A 7,006-nucleotide genomic window follows, 5' to 3' on the forward strand; every position below is an offset into this window, starting at 1 on the left:
CCCTGAAACCAGCACAGCTTGATTACATCTCAGAAGCATCCTTTCCTTCACACACAGCAATTTCCAGACTACTCAGAGCTTAGCTGCACAGCCCTGCTCTGAAACCAGCAGCAATTTCCAGACTACTCAGAGCTTAGCAAGAAGAGGGATAACCATGTGATGCATTGCAGGGAAGGTAGGAGTTGATTTACATCTCTTCTGTCACCATGAGACTCCCAGGATGGAGCATGGAGGAGGAGGATTTAACAATGCATGATGTCTTTAGGCTAAAATGTCATGGACAAAGAGGACTCCACTAAACCCAGCCAAAGATGGCCTTTTGCAGGACTTTCAGAGAACTTTGCTCCCGGTGAGATGTTCCAGACATCTTCCCCCACAATGAGCCATAGCTGTGAGCTAATCTGTCATGTTAATTTAATGCAGCAGAATGTGAATAGATTGCAATCCATTCTTGAAAAAAACCCCAGGTGTTGGCTGGTGACTATTTGCATGGAGGGAAGTCTTTTAGGCACATTTTACCCCTCCTTCTGTCCATCCAGACTGGCCAGGCAGTGTTCTTGCAGCCGGGACTGTGACTGGGTCCAGGAGTGTGGCTGTGACCAACTATGTGATGATTCCATGGGTTTTGCTGCCTCTGACTTCAGAAGAGCTGTTGGTGCTTTTCCTGGGCCTGTGTAAGGCACAGCCTGACACCTTTCACAGGGTGACTTCTCTCACTCAGCTGGGGCAATTCAGGGTCCTGCTGTTCCTCCATGGTGGAGGAGCTCTCTCTCCATCCTGCCATTCTGGGAGCCTCACTGATTAACCTGACAATGGGTTTGCAGAGGAAAGTGATGTTCTCTTCATTCCTCCCTACCAGAGGTAGCACAGTGTGCCATCACCCCCTGCCAACTCCTCTAAGGGCATGGAGCAGCCTGCTAACCATTTGAAAATCCATTTTCCCATTTCTACTTCCACCAGAGCCCAATCCCTGGCTTCATGGCTTTGTCTCCTTGCATTTTCTCTGTGGCACAGTTTCCTGCTGAACACACTGAAAAGATCAAGTCTGTCTTTGTACCCCAAATCTCCCTTTTTGAGGCAGCAGTTACCAGTAAGGCACTAACTGGTGCTGCTTCTCCAAGACAGCAGGGATAAACTGGAGAGTGGCACATTTAAATGGTGTGCAGGGTAATGATTTGCAATAATTAAGGCACAAGCAAATACATAACAATATGCCTCACTGTCTGACTCTGGTGTATTAGCCAAGTAATCTTGAATACAAAAACTCTCCCATTTTCCTCCAAATTAGGGGTCAAAATTCTGCTGCTGCAACTAAATGAGATGCCACTGAAACTAGAACATTTGTCACTAGGATCTAATTAAACATTGATTAGCTGCTCTGACCCCCAGTGTCCTCAAACACATAAAGCTGAAATCTCACTCCAAAGACTGTCCCTAAGCAAAGGGCTGGGTTCTGGAAAGCTGCACTTTCTCCTGAGCTCTGTAAAGGAACTCTGAGAAGTTACTTTAAAAATGAAGCCCTGAAGCCAGACCTGTCTGTCCCAGGTGCTGTACCTGCTCCAGCCAACCCCAAACCTGGGGCCTAAAGGTATTTCCTTTGGCTCTGAGGGGCCCCAAAAGAGGGGGCAGGTGTCAGTTTGGCCTCTGGGCACTGCCAGGTTACCCCCAACCATCACAAGACAGGCTCTGAGACACCCAACATCATAAAGACAAAGCTGTAATGAAAACCTGTCACTCCAAATAAGCCCAGGACCAAGAAAGGCTCTCCTCTCAGGGACTGCACCAGTGCAAAAGAGCATCAGAAAACCACTCCCCCCTTTGTTACAGCTCTTGCTTCTCCTTTAACGTAGTTTTTGTCTAAAGAAGGTTCTGCCACAAGTCCTGTGGCTGTGGGATCCAGAGCAGAGACTTCAGAGAGACAAATCTGGCAATGTTTGGGAAAATTTCCAGTTACAATGACTTGACCACAACTGCTCTGCAAATTGGTCCCAGAGTTAATTTCTCTTTCCCCAGAAAACACCACTACTTTTTCAGTGTGAAGTAGCTTCAGTTTCCACCAAATTTTCTTTTATTTCATCTACCACCCTACAGCACCTGCTGTTACCAAAACACTACTTTTTCAGTCTGAAGTAGCTTCAGTTTCCACCAAATTTTATTTTCTTTTATTTCATCTACCACCCTACAGCACCTGCTGTTACCAAGCTGCCCTCCATTACAAAGACAAGTGTAGATGGTCTTGTAGTCCAGCCAGAATTAATTATACCCATGAAAATAACTCATTTTCAGTTCTTAGAAACATATCTGTCCCTATCAGGAGAAGGTCAAATACAGATTTCTCCTGTGCCAAATCCATCACTTTTTGGCTTAGGAGATTGTCATCTATAATTATCAAATATTTTCAAGACATTTTAGCACTGACAGCCCGAGACCTCTGTATGTCAGTCAGGCTGAAATCACTTGAGATAAGTCAGCTTTCCTCCCCAGAGATTACCAGAGGGTGCATGAGGACCTCATCACCTGGATTTCTGTGGGACAAAGTGGCCCGCAGCAGTGGCCAGTGAAAAGTTTCTGGGCCATCTTCAAGCATGTGTGTCCCCAGGTAGCCATGGCCATTTCCTTTACAGTGTCAGAATCTTGCCATGGCAGGACCTGCCCATCCTTGCTGTTTTCAAGATAAACAGATTATAGTCAAATGCAACCCTGGCATCTTTACCTTGATGTACTCTCATTTTAGTTTTATGCACTTAGAACAATGAAGGCATCACCTAGATTTTGGAAAAATATTCTGTATTAATTGCAGAAAGAAAAATTATCTCTAGATAATATTTCTATGGATTTAATGATTGTTCTATTGAGATGCTCTCAAAAATACTTTTAAACTGAAACACTTAGCAATTATTTTTCATAAATAGTATCCAGTTTAGCACCTATTTTTTATTAACAATACCTAGTTCCTTATAAATTAAAAACTACAATTTTCATAACAAAAATTTTTCCAAAGTAACAAATATCATGAATATTGCTGAGGGCTTCATCAGTGAAAGCTTAAGTCTTCTTGGGAAGCTATCAAGTGTGTGAAAAAAAAGGTAAAAATGTGTAGTGGAATTTGCAGGCAAGTTGTCTCAGGTTACCAGAGACAGAGGCAAAACCCACACAGATAAATATGCCATCTAAAACCAATGGCTCCTGATGCTGCTCAGGGACCAGGGTTGTCTCTCTTCCATGGTGAGGGCAGCACACACAGATGGGATTCTGGTCTCCTTCACCTGCTCTGCCACCACCCCAGGTAAGTGTGGGGAAATAATTAACAAGGTATCAGGTGAAATAATTATACCTGACAGATGTTACACATTCAGGAAAGCCAATAAGCAGTGCTTTGGCTCTCCTTTCCTCTGGCTTAAACTCAGATTTTTCCAGATGATGCATGGGATTGCACTGGAGGGTTGAACAGGTAATTACCTCTCTCTATTTCTTACCCTTCCTCTGCATTCTAAGCATATTTAAAGGGCACTTAGAAAAAGCAGCCACAACCTAAATTAAAATGTAATATGAAAGGGTAATGTTGGTGGGCTGTCTGGGAAGGTGATGCAGCAGGTATTGCACACTGGACAAAATGTGGCTTTCTCCTCCCCTGAGCTTTGCCCCTGGCTTCTGGGCTCGCTTGCTCTTATCAGCTTTTCTCAGCTGCTGTGGCAGAAGAGGAGCTGCAGCCACACTTGGGGGTTGCAGGGGAGCTGCCACCTCCCACCTGTGTGCAGGACAGAGCAGCCCATCAGCAGTGACCCCAGAGTTTCTTCCCTGCCCTGGACTGAGCTCCCCAGACAACATTGTTTGTCCCCCAGCATCCACTTCAGAGCATCCCCCTAGCAGCAGGAAAATGTCAGATCTCTTGTTCCTCAGCTGGGAACTTCTCTGTTTCAGTGGTTGATGACATAGCACAAAACAGGGGTGCAGAACAGCTTAGGAAAAGAAAGTACCAACCCACACAGATACAACCCACACGGCAACAAGAAAGGGGCAATGTAGGAGCAACCAAAAGCCCTTGACACCAGCAAAGTTTTGGTTTGGTAAAAGAAACTGATTTAGCATTGCAAGTACAAAAGGCATGCCAAGGGGAGCATGACCCCAGCACTGCTCCTGTTCAGCCTGGGTTATGGTTCAGGTTAAAAAGCCCTAGGCTTAGAGCTCCAGGGACATTGCAACTGCATTATAACCTAAAAGGAAACCAGGGAAGATGGGAAAAATTAAATATTTGGTGGGACCTGGTCCCACTGAAACACTGCTGTGTGAATAAATATATGTTATTTCCTCAAGTGGGACCAAATTTGCCCTGAAACTCCCAACTAGCATTGGCTTCAATAACAATAAGCCTGGAAAAAGTGAAAATTAAAAATTTATTCTGAACTAAATGAAGCTATTAAAAGAACAGTTCTATGCCATTACAAATTCATGACACATAATATACTAATACAGCTGCCTTCTTTTGAGAACACTAAACTACATTGGTCAGCCTCTGTGAGCACCAGGAGTTCTGCCCCACCTCACCTTTGCTGCTCACTGCTGGACTCTGACACTGGAGGAACAATGAAAACGCTTTCTTTTTTTGAATTCTTTAAATAATAAAACCTCATATTTCCCGAACTGAAACATTGTGAGAAATTGTTGGAAGGGATCATCACTAGTTCAAGACATTTTCTTTCTGCCTTTTTTCACAGAATTTTCCAAGCATAAATTTCCTTTAAAACATCTGCTATAGAATATTCCATTATAAATTATAGAATATTTAATATAACCTGGAGTAATCACAAATAAAAAAACATACAGTAAAAAAACCCTATCAATCATTCCTCCTAAAGGAATCCAGAAAGAACTGGAGGTGAGGAGACAACACTGAGTTACAGGAACGAGTAAATAAAAGAGGAGCACAGGATTATTCATGCTGTAGTGACTCCAGATGCCCTGCGATGTGCTGTTAGCATGAACAGGGCCAGCAGGGGCTGTGTCAGAGACAGGGACACCCAGGGCTGCTGTCCCTGCACCCCTGGGAGCTCTGGTGTCCCCCTCTGAACACCTGGCTGTGTTTTACTGGGGCACTCCGGTCCCACTGCCCCAGTCCCAAAAATCCCAGTGGCACCAGCCCCACATCTGAGGTCCTTGGTAGAACTGCTGAGTAACAATCAGCATCAAAAGGAGCCACCAGGTTTTAAATACAGCAAGACGTTGAATTTCTGGCCACACACGTGGGCTGTGAATGCTTTGCTGTGCCTCCAGTCCCTCTGCTCCCTTCAGAATTTTGGGTGTGTTGCTGTGGCCATGTGGACCGGGTAGGTTTTTGTATTTCTTTCTTTTCTGGCACGTTGCAACTGCACTGTCAGTTTCATCTAACACTGTGGATAATTCTACTGAAGACAAAAATAATCTTAAATTAAAAAACGTTTTAAAAAAAGAGGAGATTGTTTTCTGGTTGAGGTGCTTGCCAGTACATATAAATTCAGGGCAGAGTCTACTTCCCTATAAAATTTTGATGGTGTTCTCTGCTGGAAGGCTGACAAGACATTGAATTCCACATTCAGGAAATGTTTGACTCCATGATGTGTTTATAATTAAATTTATTTCCCTTGAATGCAACTGAGCATCTCCCTGGCTTATTGCACAAGACAGCTGCATGTTCAGGATTATGCCTGTAGAATCAAATAGATTGATTACATGATTTAGGACCTATCTGAAAAGATTAATTGATTTAAATATATCTTACACAATTTGCCTTAATCCTCTGAGGAGACCCAGACCAACTTCACACCTTTGCTTTACTCTAGAAGCCTTTTTGAAAGAGAGGAATGGGAGAAGGAGTGCTTGTTTCATATAGCTAATTAAGAGCTCTGAATGTCCAACAAATTACTATTCTTTGGAGGGAACATGTGAAATACTTATTGTCTCATTCCTTGTTGTCTAGTTCCCTTTTTTTTTTTTTTTTTGCTTCTTTAGGAGTCAGCAGGGTGGCTGCAGCCCTCATGGTGGGACTTCCAGGTCCCAGCAATTTACCTGACCAGATCTCCACCATTATGCCCACACCACACAGGCAAAAGGCAAAATAAGTTTTGTATTTCTGGGAATTTTGTACTGCCCTACACAGCAAATCCCACAGATTTGTCTGGACAATGAGAGATGAGATGAGATGAGAGCCTTGCCCTGAGCTCAAGGATCTCCAGGGTAGGTGCAGCCCATGTGACACTCACACAGCTGACACTGACATTTCCCACATTTCCACTTTGTCTTTGAGCTCAAAATTGCACAGACAATTAATAAATTTAATTTAAAATATGACAATTTTTTCTCTCAGTATTACTTAGGAGTCTTTCCCTGCAATGTGCATTTTCCATCATACAGAGCTTTTCCAGAGGATTTTGGTGTTTGTTGGACATTGCAGAAGCTCACAGCCAGCTCTGAGCTTGCACACCAGGCTCTCTTTGGCTCCCAGTGACCACAAAAGTTCAGTGATGGCTTGGTGGAGTTCCAGACCCTCAGGCCACCAATCTGCACCTACCAGGGCTCCCTGGCAGAGGCTCTAAGGATGGCAAAACATCCCTCATTATGTTGCTCAGATACTCTGTCACATCACTTGCCTTTGGAGCAGACAGCAAAAGCAACAGCACACCACATCCAGGACAAACCAGCAAGAAGAACATTCAGCTGTAGCAGCAGGGGCCTGTTGGTATGCAGAAGCTTACTCTTTGGCTTGGATTTGGGCCAGAAAACAGTATCTAACATCCCTACTGGGGTGGGAAATGGGATTTTAAATCTCAGAGTCTTCAGCCAAGTAATTAGATGGACAATAAAATTCACACCCCCTCTCCCAATAGGTAGCCAGAGGCTTTTCAGTGATTTTTTCCTTGTAATATCTCTAATGAAAGCAGCACTGAAATGTAATATCAAATCACCTACAGTTTGAACAGAACTTTAAACTGCACAGTCTTAAAATTAATTATATATTTAATTACTGTGTCCT

Source organism: Passer montanus, unplaced genomic scaffold (assembly GCF_014805655.1).
Source record: "Passer montanus isolate IOZ18808 unplaced genomic scaffold, ASM1480565v1 scaffold38, whole genome shotgun sequence".
Lineage (NCBI taxonomy): Eukaryota > Metazoa > Chordata > Aves > Passeriformes > Passeridae > Passer > Passer montanus.